Raw genomic sequence first — 12,788 nt, forward strand, 5'->3', positions numbered from 1 at the left:
CTCCTCCTTACACGAGGCATCACAACAACGTTTCACCAGGCAACGCTGGTCAACTGCTGTTGGTGTATGAGAAATCGGTTGGAAACTTTCCTCATGTCAGCACGTTGTAGGCGTCGTCATCGGCGCCAAGCTTGTGTGAATGCTCTGAAAAGCTAATCATTTGCATATCACAGCATCTTCGTCCGGTGAACAGATTATGCGAACGAAATCTTAATAATATAACCTATTTTCATGTGCTCGAAACTGCAACTGAGTAGATCTCTAACGCGAGGTAGTTTAAGTTCTATTGAGTACAGAATTTAGATTGGAAGTAAATCGAAGAAAGACGAAAGTAATGCGAAGTATCAGAAATGAGAACAGCGAGAAAACATCAGGATTGATTGACGCGAAGTTAACGATATTAAGGCATTCTGCTACCTAGGCAGCAAATAACCAGTGATTGATGGAGCAAGGAAGACATCAAAAGCAGACTACCATCAACAGAAGGGCATTCCTGGCCAAAAGATGTCTACTAGTATCATACGCAGGCCTTAATTTGAGAAAGAAATTTCTGAGAATATACATTTGGAGCACAGCATTATATGGTAGCGAAAAGTGGACTACGAGGAAACCGGAACAGAAGATAATCGATCCATTTGAAATGTGGTGCTACAGACGAATGTTGAAAATTAGGTGGACTGATATGGTAAGGAATGAGGAGGTTATGCGCAGAATCGGAGAGGAAAGGAACGTGTAAAAAACGCTGACAGGGAGAAGAGACAGGATGATAAGGCATCTGTTAAGACATCAGGGACTTATTTCCATGTTACTTGAGCGAGCTGTAGACGACAAAAACTGTAGAGGAAGACAGAGGTAGGTTCTAGACTGGCAGTGCTAGAAATTTCTTTCCTTCCGATTTCTATCCCGTACCTCGTCATTTGCTACAGGGACTACCCATTTCATCTTTAGCACTCCTCTATAGCACCACATTTCTAAAGTTGTCTTCTTGTCTAAACTGTTCATCGTTCATACTTCACTTTCGTACATGACTACATTCCAGGCAAATACCTTCAGAAAAGACCTCACAACACTAAAATCTACATTCTATGTTAACAAAATTTTCTTCTTCAGAATCGCTTGTATTGCCAGTTTTGCTATTTGGGTCGAAGTACAGAGGATATACAGGGTGTTACAAAAAGGTACGGCCAAACTTTCAGGAAACATTCCTCACACACAGATAAAGAAAAGATGTAATGTGGACATGTGTCCGGAAACGCTTAATTTCCATGTTAGACCTCATTTTAGTTTCGTCAGTATGTACTGTACTTCCTCGATTCACCGCCAGTTGGCCCAATTGAAGGAAGGTAATGTTGACTTCGGTGCTTGTGTTGACATGCGACTCATTGCATCAGGAAATCAGTACGTAGCATCAACAGGTTAGTGTTCATCACGAACGTGATTTTGCAGACAGTGTAATGTTTACAAATGCGGAGTTGGCAGATGCCCATTTGATGTATGGATTAGCAATAGCCGTGGCGCAGTACGTTTGTATCTAGACAGATTTCCAGAACGAAGGTGTCCCGACAGGAAGATGTTCGAAGCAACTGATCGGCGTCTTAGGGAGCACGGAACATTCCAGCCAATGACTCGCGATTGGGGAAGACGTAGAACGACGAGGACACCTGCAATGGACGAGGCAATTCTTCGTGCAGTTGACGGTAACCCTAATGTCAGCGTCAGTGAAGCTGCAGCTGTACAAGCTAACTTTGACCACGTCACTGTATGGAAAGTGATACGGGAGAACCAGTTGTTTCCGTACCATGTACAGCGTGTGCAGGCACTATCAGCAGCTGATTGGCCTCCACGAGTACACTTCTGCGAATGGTTCATCCAACAATGTGTCAATCCTCATTTCAGTGCAAATGTTCTCTTTACGGATGAGGCTTCATTCCAACGTGATCAAATTGTAAATTTTCACAATCAACATGTGTGGGCTGACGAGAATCCGCACGCAATTGTCCAGTCACGTCATCAACACAGATTTTCTGTCAACGTTTGGGCAGGCATTGTTGGTGATGTCATGATTGGGCCCCTTGTTCTTCCACCTACGGTCAATGAACCACGTTATCATGATTTCATACGGGATACTCCACCTGTGCTGGTAGAACATGTGCCTTTACAAGTACGACACAACATGTGGTTCATGCACGATGGAGCGCCTGCAAATTTCAGTCGAAGTGTTCGTACGCTTCTCAACAACAGATTCGGTGACCGATGGATTGGTAGAGGCGGACCAATTCCATGGCCTCCACGCTCTCCTGACCTCAACCCTCTTGACTTTCATTTATGGGAGCATTTGAAAGCTCTTGTCTACGCAACCGCGGTACCAAATGTAGAAACTCTTCGTGCTCGTATTGTGGACGGCTGTGATACAATACGCCATTCTCCAGGGCTGCATCAGCGCATCAGGGATTCCATGCGACGGAGGGTGGATGCATGTATCCTCGCTAACGGAGGACATTTTGATCATTTACTGTACCAAAGTGTTAGAAATCACGCTGGTACGTTCTGTTGCTGTGTGTTTCCATTCCATGATTAATGTGGTTTGAAGAGAAGTAATAAAATGAGCTCTAACATGGAAAGTAAGCGTTTCCGGACACATGTCCAAATAGAATATTTTCTTTCTTTGTGTGTGAGGAATGTTTCCTGAAAGTTTGGCCGTACCTTTTTGTAACACCCTGTATAATGTAGGCTGCTAATGGCAATAAAAGGATTCCTGAAGAAAGGAATTTGTTAACATCGAATATACATTTAAGTGTTAGAAAATGTTTTCTGAAAACATTTGTATGGGAGTGAAACATGGACGGTAAACAGTTTGGACAATAAGTGAATAGAAGCTTTTGAAATGTGGTGCTACAGGAGTGTGCTGAAAATCAGATTGGTATATTACGTAACGAATGAGGAGATATTCAGTAGAATAGGGGAGAAAAGAAATTTGTGGCAAAACCTGACTAGAAGACGGGATCGGGTGATAGGACACATTTTGAGACATCAGGGGATCACCAGTTTATTATTGGAGGGAAGTGTGTTGGCCAAAATCGTAGAGGAAAGTGAATACAGTAAGCAGATTATGTAAGTTTGAGCAGTTATTCGGAGATTATGAGACTTGTACAGGATAGAGTAGCATGGAGAAATGCATCAAACCGATCTTCTGACTGAAGACTACAACTATAACTCCCGGTGACAGAGAACACGTGAATAGCCTACTATAAGGGTAAATGAACTTTGCCCAGTGAAAAGATATCCAGGCTTATGCATTGACTCTTAAAACACTTACTGGTAATGAAACTTCGGTCCTTTAAACGGTAATGAAGTTCATCTACTCTTAAAGCAGTTACTAGGATTACAAATCCCATATTAAAATGAAAATGGAAGAAAATTTCCACCAAATTTCGAAACTTTTCCTTCGTTTTCATTCACAGCAGGAAATCACGCAACCTTGTGTCGTACGCAGTTGACAGCTATAAAATGTTCGCTTGGCTGACACCTGTTTTACTATAGTTCTCCTTACGGTTATGTTCGAGTTAGTGGTCTACATGTCTGTCCTTGTGGATAGGTTGTTTTCGTTGCAAGATGTACAGTATCAAGTCTACAACAATACAAAAATTGTCCCTTTCAGAGCACCACGTTAGAATGCAGTATTCCTTTACAGCGTTATTCCACTCACTTCCGTTGGAGAATTTCTTCACTGGGATAGCTTTTCCTTTTCTTGATGACTGCTACAATTAAACCTCGGAGAGTCTTTTCCTTCAACACCTTTCTTCTAATGCGTTTTCGGGTGTTTTGTGTCACTACAGGAGTGACCCTAGCGTCGCTCCTCTCAGCCATGTTTGCAGGGTGGACAGCTAGCAAAAACACCTACTCGGAATGTTTTCAGTCCTTTACCTTTAAGGATACCATGATAACTGTTGCCATTAGGCCAGTACAACGTTATAAAGGAGCCTAATTTCAGCATAAGGTCAACATCTTCCGAATTGTGCCGCGCTGCGTTATTCACGAGCACATTATATTTGTTGAAGGAAACAGTCATTTCCTGTTCCAACCAGTTTTTGTTCTGCCATCAAGAATGATATTGCCTAATGTTCGAAAAGTTTCGGATTTCAGTTTCCGTGCTTACGATCTGGGTCTACTGATGTTCGTGCTAATGTTCGATTCCCTTCTGAGTTTCTTTCTGCTCTGAGGTTTTATTCCTTTTACTTCATTCTATCGTTGTTAAGAGCTGAGAAAATATTAAAGGCGTTGTTTAACAACCCTCTCACACTAAAATTTTTGTGTCGTATAGTCCAATTAAATCAGGCAATGCGGAGGTAATTATATAAGGTAATGAGAAACTACAGGGAGCAGATGAGTCTCGCTATTTTGGGAACAAAATACCTGGTGGTTACCAAAGAAGAGTGGATAAAAATTACAGATTAGCAACAGCACTGAAAGTCTTTTTGGAAAAGGGAAGTAGTCTAAAATTTACAAATAATACTAAATTAAAGACTCCCTCTGCTTTTTATGTCAGTATGTTCGGACTGATCTCAGGAAATTCAGTAGGGATTTTGATAAGGTTTCCACTGATCGATACATTGAGTCACGAGAAGGGTTTGTGTAGCCCATGTATATAATCCGTTACCATTACACCAGACAAGTCAGCCACCCATAGGTACTAAGTTTCATTAAGTCTCTTCTAGAGGTACCAGTAAATCCTTGATTCTGTAAAGAATTTGTCTCTCATGTATAAAATAACTCGAAACGTTTGATTAATTTACAAATGAGTTAATGCGTTAAATAACTTACATTAATCAATAAGCGAAAAAAGTTGAGAAATAATTTGAAAGCGTTTTGAAAGTTGCTGGAAGTCGCTAAGCCCAGGCGTTACGAAACACTGGAAAGGTGTAGTTTGTGTAATTTGCGATCCGTTTTATGCAAAACGTCTTTCAGGCGTCTCGTTGTTGATGACGTCATATATCCTGAATTGTGTGTCTACAGTGGTATAATTCTGTAGAGATACATATACTGGTAGAAGTAAGTACGGCCTACCTGTGAAATGTGTTCTGTGTGGAATTAGTAGTAAAGAAGTAATAAATTATAACATCAAACCTGATGCGTAAGAGTTCTACAAGGTTCGCAGGAGAGCTTCTGTAAGGTTTGGAAGGTAGGAGACGAGGTACTGGCAGAAGTAAAGCTGTGAGTACCGGGCGTGAGTCGTGCTTCGGTAGCTCAGTTGGTAGAGCACTTGCCCCCGAAAAGCAAAGGTCCTGAGTTCGAGTCTCGGTCGGGCACACAGTTTTAATCTGCCAGGAAGTTTCATATCAGCGCACACTCCGCTGCAGAGTGAAAATCTCACTCTGGAAACATCCCCCAGGCTGTGGCTAAGCCATGTCTCCGCAATATCCTTTCTTTCAGGAGTGCTAGCTCTGCAAGGTTCGCAGGAGAGCTTCTGTAAGGTATGGAAGGTAGGAGACGAGGTACTGCCAGAAGTAAAGCTGAGAGTACCGGGCATGAGTCGTGCTTCGGTAGCTCAGTTGGTAGAGCACTTGCCCGCGGAAGGCAAAGGTCCCGAGTTCGAGTCTCGGTCGGGCACACAGTTTTAATCTGCCAGGAAGTTTCATATCAGCGCACACTCCGCAGCAGAGTGAAAATCTCATTCTGATGCGTAAGCTTTACTATACGAACAGTGAAAATGTAGTACGTGGTAAACTTTCTCCTTTCATCATTTTGTGAGGGCGTCAGGGAGGAAAACTTACACAAGGGTTTGAGATTATGTGTACGGTTTGTGGGAAGTCACTAAGTGTTCTCATACCCAGATACGGGTTAAATTTATTCTGGGTAATATGCCTGCTGTGAGGCACACTGGCCAGGGGCATCTAATGGTTTCTAACTGTAATACTTGCGGTACTATGTAACCTTTACCATTACATTACACTTCTTAATGAGTATTTATGAGAAAATTTAAATTTTTAAGCTGGCGGCGGTGGTCTAGCGGTTCTAGGCGCTCAGCCCGGGACCGCGCGACTGCTACGGTCGCAGGTTCGAATCCTGCCTCGGGCATGGATGTGTGTGATGTCCTTAGGTTAGTTAGGTTTAAATAGTTCTAAGATCTAGGGGGCTGATGACCATAGATGTTAAGTCCCATAGTGCTCAGAGCCATTTGAGACAGAAATGGACTTGGCGTGGACTCGACTAATGTCTGATGTAGTGCTGGAGGTAATTGACACCATGAATCCTGCAGTCTGTCTATAAATCCGTAAGAGTACAAGGGGGTGGAGATCTCTTCTGAACAGCTCGTTGCAAGGCATCCCAGATATGCTCAATAATGTTCATGTCTGGGGATTTTGGTGACCAATGGAAGCGTTTAAACTCAGAAGAGTGTTCCTAGAGTCACTCTGTAACAATTCTGAAGGTGTGGGGTGTTGCATTGTCCTGCTGGAATTGCCCAAGTCCGTCGGAATGCACAGTGGACATGAATGGATGGAGGTGATCAGACAGGATGCTTACGTACGTGTCACCCGTCAGAGTCGTATCTAGACGTATCAGGGGTTCTATATCAAACCCACTGCACACGCTCTACACCATTACAGAGCCTGTACCAGCTTGAACAGTACCCTACTGACATGCAGGGTCCATGGATTCATGAGGGTGTCTCCAGACCCGTACACGTCCATCCGCTCGGTACAATTTCAAACGAGACTCGTACGAGCAGGCAACATGCTCCCAGTCACCAACAGTCCATTGTCGATGTTGATGGGCTGAGGGAAGGGGTAAAGCTTCGTATCGTGCAGTCATCAAAGGTACACGTGTGGTCCTTTGGCTCCGAAATCTGTTATCGATGATGTTTATAGAATGGTTCCTACACTGACATTTGTTGATGTCCCAGAATTGAAATCTGCAGCAATTTGTGGAATGAACGCACTTCTGTCAGGAGTTGAACGATTATATTCAGTCATCGTTGGTTCCGGTTTTGTAGGATCTTTCACCGGCCGCAGCGATGTCGGAGATTTGACGTTTTACCGGATTCCTGATATTCACGCTACACTCGTGAAATGGTTGTACGGAAAATTCCGCTCTTCAACGTAACCTCGGAGAGTCTGTGTCCCATAGTTCGTGTGCCGACTACAACACCACGTTCAAACACACTTAGATCTTGATAACCTGCCGTTGTAGCAGCAGCAGCCGATCTAACAACTGTGCCAGACACTTGTCTTATATAGGCGTTGCCGACCGCAGCGCCGTATTCCGCCTCTTTACATGGATCCGTATTTGATTACGCATGCCTATACGACTTTTTTATCGCTCCAGTATAGATTAGCCCGGTATGTGAAGCGTGGACTAAAGACACTTCAGACAACGAGTGAACGTTTCGAAATGTGGCCCTGCGAAACAAAAGTTAACGATTGCGTGAGTAAATCGGAGAACTAATAAAATGTGGTGAGGCGAATTGGGTAGAAAAGAAATTGACACGTCTGGGGTGTCTTAAGGGGGATGGGCGGGTGCGGCTTGACCTTCCGGCAGACATGTGGGTGTAGTAGGTCGGGAACGACTGGCGTCCAGCAGTCCTAGGAGGGCGTCCGCCACTGTTTGGCTTGCAGACCACACAGCGCCGCGACTCAACGGCGGGCTCAGCCAGTAGCCAGGGGCTGCCTCTCCACGCCCCATTTCGCAACTTTCGTCTCATTTTCTTGCGCGTGGGAGGGAAACGGTGATTTATTCCTGCGACGCGTGGCCCACATAGACGGAAACAAAAACCAGCGACGTGTTCTCCGCCTTAGCCGATGGCAGATGCTCGGCACTCCGGAGCTGGTCTCTTCTCACGTTTCTCACGGGAATAAAACTCCTTATCCCCCAAACATTTACGGGGCGGTGATAGACCTGTTTACTGGCTGTAGCCATTACAAATTTTAATAGCCTTGACCGCAGTATAATTACATACTATACATCACCGGTTTCAGCTGCTTAGCTAGCATCCTCTAATCGATGCAAATAAACAGAAAACATCACATTAACCGGAAGGAACATTTTCTGCTAATTTCCGTAGATCTGAGGATGGTTTCTAGTCAGCTGAAAGCTGTAAACATCAAGTTGTGACTATATTTTATTGCACTAAAGACTATTACAATTTACCTTCATAAATAAAAACCAGTTGCCGCATGGATGAAAGATCATCACTTGAGAACGCCCCAGACGATTTGGCTGTTTAGTGATTATGTGTGTGTGTGTGTGTGTGTGTTCGTTGGTAATTATCAGAACTATCAGAACAAGGTTTTGGAAAACCCGTCGGAAAAGTCCGAAATTTTGATGGAATTTCAGTGAAAGGAATGTGACGTCTGTTTGACAGTTGTGGTGTCACAAGTTGTCGTTCAGTTTGACAGCTCTTCTGTCGCATATTTTCAGAACAACAACAAATTTCGCATTCAATATTGATATTTTACGATAAGGTGTACAATTTAAAGCGATATTTCAGTGCGTTATCGGTAGTGATCATATCTCTGGCGTGTTGCAAAGATTGAATTGATGTTAGTTCGTGGTAATTTAGTGTACTGGAAGCATTCAGTTGGTTTCATTTCGTCGCTTACTATTTTGGAAAAAATGCCAGGAGTGAGGTGTCTGAATATCCGTCGGCATAAGAGCAACGCAGGTCAACTGCGTTATCATCGAGTCACTGAGACTGTCGAAGAAAGTAGACAGTGTTTGGAGACCAATCGAATAAGAAGTTCTCACGCACAATCCATTATGAATTCGGAACAACGGATGCATCCGAGTTTGAGTCGTTGAGTTGGAGCTTACGCACAAAATAATGTGGACAGTCGAAAAAACAGTCGGCCAAACGTGTGTTCCCGTTGGTGATGATATCTTTGGCGTGTTGCACACATTTAATTGATGCCAGTTCACTGTGATTTGGTGTCTTTAGTTGGAAACTTAGGAAGTTTTACAGGAAAGTTGTGTTTTTGGCTAACTTTATAATCTTATCTGTTCATAGATTAAAACCATGCGAAACACTGTCATTAAAGCTATTACCCACACAGGTCCATCAGCTGGAAAGGTCTCTCGGGTAAACTGTGTATTAATGGTACCAACCGATTTACCCATTCATTTTGACTTCTGTTTCCATTCAAGGATCCGTTTGTAACACCAATGAGTAAGGTCAGAAAGAGGAAAGGAGGAGATAGACAGAGAAGTGGGGAGGAAATCGACATAAACAAGGGGAAGGAGGATATGGGCAGAGAGATGAGGGTGGAGAAGATGGATAAAGAGAGTATGGAATAAGAGATATATAGCGGGAAGGGGGGAGAAGGTGATGGACAGAGGTAGGGGGGAAGAGGAGGAGACAGACAAAGGGAGGGGGGAGGAGGAGAGGTCAAGAGACGAAAGGGGGGCGGGAGCAGGAGGTTTCATCTCTAATACATACGAGGGTTGGAACTTTAATAGTGGCAGCTATTTATTTACTGCTCGTACAAAGTAGATACGTGTTTCAAAGTTTCACTGACCTTCAAAGTAGTCACCGTCATTGTGTATAACTCGTTTCCAGCGATGTGGAAGTCGTAGGATACTCTTAGCAGTGCCAGTTGTGTTGACAGTACGAGCGGCGCGGTCTAGTGCCCGACGAATTTGTAGCAGTTCTGAAGCGAATGCCGTGAAACGTTTCCTTCAGTTTAGAAATCGAGTTGAACTCACGAGGGCTTAAGTCAGGTGAGTGCAGTAGGTGGTATAGCACTTAGCAGCCCCTTCAGTCAAACAAATCAGTAACAGATTTCACTGTACGTGCTTGAGCAGTTTCCTGCAAAATGATGGTCAGGTCCTGCAGAAAGTGTCATCACTTCTGTCTGTAAGCTGGTCGTACGTTGTGTTCCAAAAATGAACAGCACAGAGACAGAAGTGATGACACTTCCTGCAGGACCTGACCATCATTTTGCAGGAATATCTCAAGCACGTACAGTGCAAGCTGTTACTGATTTGTTTGACTGATGGGGCTACTAAGTGCTATACCACCTACTGCACTCCTCTGACTCAAGTCCTCGTTCATTTCGATATCTAAGCTGAAGGAAACACTTCACGGCATTCGCTTCTAATGCTACAAATTCGTAGGGCAATAGACCGCCCCGCTCGAACTGTCAACACAACTGGCGCTGCTAAGAGTATCCTACGACTTTCACATCGCTGGCAACAGGTTATACACAATGCTGGCGACTACTTTGAAGGTCAGTAAAACTTTGATACACGTATCTATTTTGTACGAGCTGTAAATATATAGCAGCCACTATTAAAGTTCCAACCTTCGTATTTAGCAGTTGCGAAGAATTGCCGGTTCTAACTAATTGCCGGTACTAACTAATAGTATAAATGGCTGTCTCTCCTTCAACCGACGATGTCAGGTGTACTATACGTATTCCCTTGGGCCTCTTAGTAACTGTCAATCTTTGACGTCTTAGCGAAGAAAGCTTCATCTACAAGGACTCTTCTCGATTTCGAAGTACCTTGTGCAGACTTCTTATGTTTAGTCAAGAGCCACAGAAAACAGATGACAAGAGGTGTGGAATGTGTTCCAGCAAATATCACGCAGAATTACAACCGCAAATTGCTACTAGGACGCGGTTTACAAAGACGTATTTGGACCAATCTCCGATTCCCATCATCTTTCGACTGCGCTTTAACCATGCCTCGTTTCCTGTGCATCTATACAGAATCGGCTTTTACGATTCCCTTAAATGTGTGTGTGATTCAGAGTCAGAAGCTGTTGTAAACCACATCTTCTATTCGTGTTCCAAATTTGACCATAAACGATCGAAATTTTTTAAGATTCTGATGCGTATGGTCACCTCCTCCCTTAGTCAGCGTCTTCTCTTTTGTTTTCTAAAGACGTTCACCTGTATCAAATGATTTTTATTTTCTGTAAGAATATACGAAAAAAAATGTTACTAGCTGTGTAATGATGTCGGTATTCCTTTGCATTATTTTAATTCCTTCCTCATTAATTAACTTTGTTCCGGTGGCAAGATTACGTTCACAACCCGCATATAATATTCGTGCGTATAAACTTCGAACACTTGTATACTTTACATAATACGATACTTTACCCAACGGAACAACTACATTGCTTCGGGTTAGGTAGTTTAATATTAGTTTCTAAATATTTTATACATTGAGCCATGCATGTCTATACGTGAAGACCGTTAGTTTTGAAACCGTTAGTTTTGAAACACCTGTATACCAATGTAATCTACTAGCTTAGTTTAGAAGCTGTCCATTTATTTTCGCCTGCGGGTTTGTTTCAAAGTAAATAATTCTTTGTTTACTGCACAAGTGATGGAAGTCTCTAAACTATCTATTCGTTCTAGTTATGTACAAGTGATAATTTTGTTCACTTTTGCTGTCAATGTATTTCCGATACCCAAAGGTATATACAGAGAAGTCTGTCCTGCCTTGTGACGTATGAAGATGGCAATTGATACTGCAATGTCTGTCTTTCATCATTTTGCTAAGATGGCGTGGCGTTGTATTTTATTTTACGCGAATGCACGGGGAAATGGTATTCAGTGTTCTTCTACGCACACGCACTATGTGATCTAAAGAACCAGACACCCGGCTGAAAATGACTTACAAGTTTGTGACGCCCTCCATCGGTAATGCTGGAATTCAATATGGTGTTGACCCACCCATAGCCTTGGTGACAGCTTCCACTCTCACAGGCATACGTTCAATCAGGGGCTGGAAGGTTTCTTAGGGAATGGCAGCCCATTATTTACAGATTGCTGTGCTGAGGAGAGGTATCGACGTCTGTCGGTGAGGCTTGCCACGAATTCGGCTTTCAAAACATTCCATAGCATTCAAGTCAGGACTCTGTGCAGACCAGTCCATTACAGGGATGTTATTGTCGTGTAACCACTCCGTCACAGGCCGTGCGTTATGAACAGGTGCTCGATCGTGTTGAAAGATTGTTGTAGGCCTGTGCTGTGAAAGAACCACGCGAAACAACAAGGGGTGCAAGCCTCCTCCGAGAAGAACACGACCACACCATAACACCACCGCCTCCGAATTTTAATATTGGCACTACACGCGCTAGCAGATGACGTTCACCGGTCATTCGCCATACCCACACCCTGCCGTCGGATCCCTACATTGTTCCGTGGTTCGTCACTCCGTACAACGATTTTCCAATGTTCAATTGTCAAATGTTTACGCTTCTTACACGAAGCGAGGCGTCCTTTGGCATTTACCGGCGTGATGTGTGGACTATGAGCAGCCGCTCGACCATGATATCCAAGTTTTCTCACCTCCCGCCTATCATAGTACTTACAGTGGATCGTGATGCAGTTTCGAATTCCTGCGTGATGGTCTGAATAGACGTCTGCCTATTACACATTACGACCCTCTTCTGCTTATTACAAATACGACCCTCCTCAACTGTCGGCGGTCTCTGTCAATCAACAGACGAGGTCGGCATGTACGATTTTGTGCTGTACGTGCCCCTTCACGTTTCCACTTCCCTATGACACCGGAAACAGTGGACCTAGGAATGTTTAGGAGTGTAGAAGTTTGTGTACAAACGTATGACGCAAGTGACACCCAATCAATTCGAAGTCCGTGAGTTCCGCGGAGCGCCCACTCTGCTCTCCACGATGTCTAATGACTACTGAGGTCGCTGATATGGAGTACCTGGAAATAGGTAGCAGCAAAATGCACCTGCTAAGAAAAACATATGATTTTGGGGTCAAAAAACATATGGCTCACCATTTTAGACGAACAGTTGGTAGCAGGTAGGTTTTTTA

At 43.6% G+C, this 12,788-nt stretch overlaps 1 non-coding gene across 1 annotated transcript; it reads left to right on the forward strand.

Annotated features, from left to right (window-relative positions):
* The first annotated feature begins 5,533 nt into the window (after positions 1-5,533).
* On the forward strand, positions 5,534-5,608 carry Trnap-cgg. The gene has a single exon. It is a non-coding gene; the product is annotated as a tRNA-Pro (tRNA).
* The last annotated feature ends 7,180 nt before the right edge of the window (positions 5,609-12,788 follow it).

This window comes from Schistocerca americana, chromosome 6 (assembly GCF_021461395.2).
Source record: "Schistocerca americana isolate TAMUIC-IGC-003095 chromosome 6, iqSchAmer2.1, whole genome shotgun sequence".
In the NCBI taxonomy this organism is placed as follows: Eukaryota; Metazoa; Arthropoda; class Insecta; order Orthoptera; family Acrididae; genus Schistocerca; species Schistocerca americana.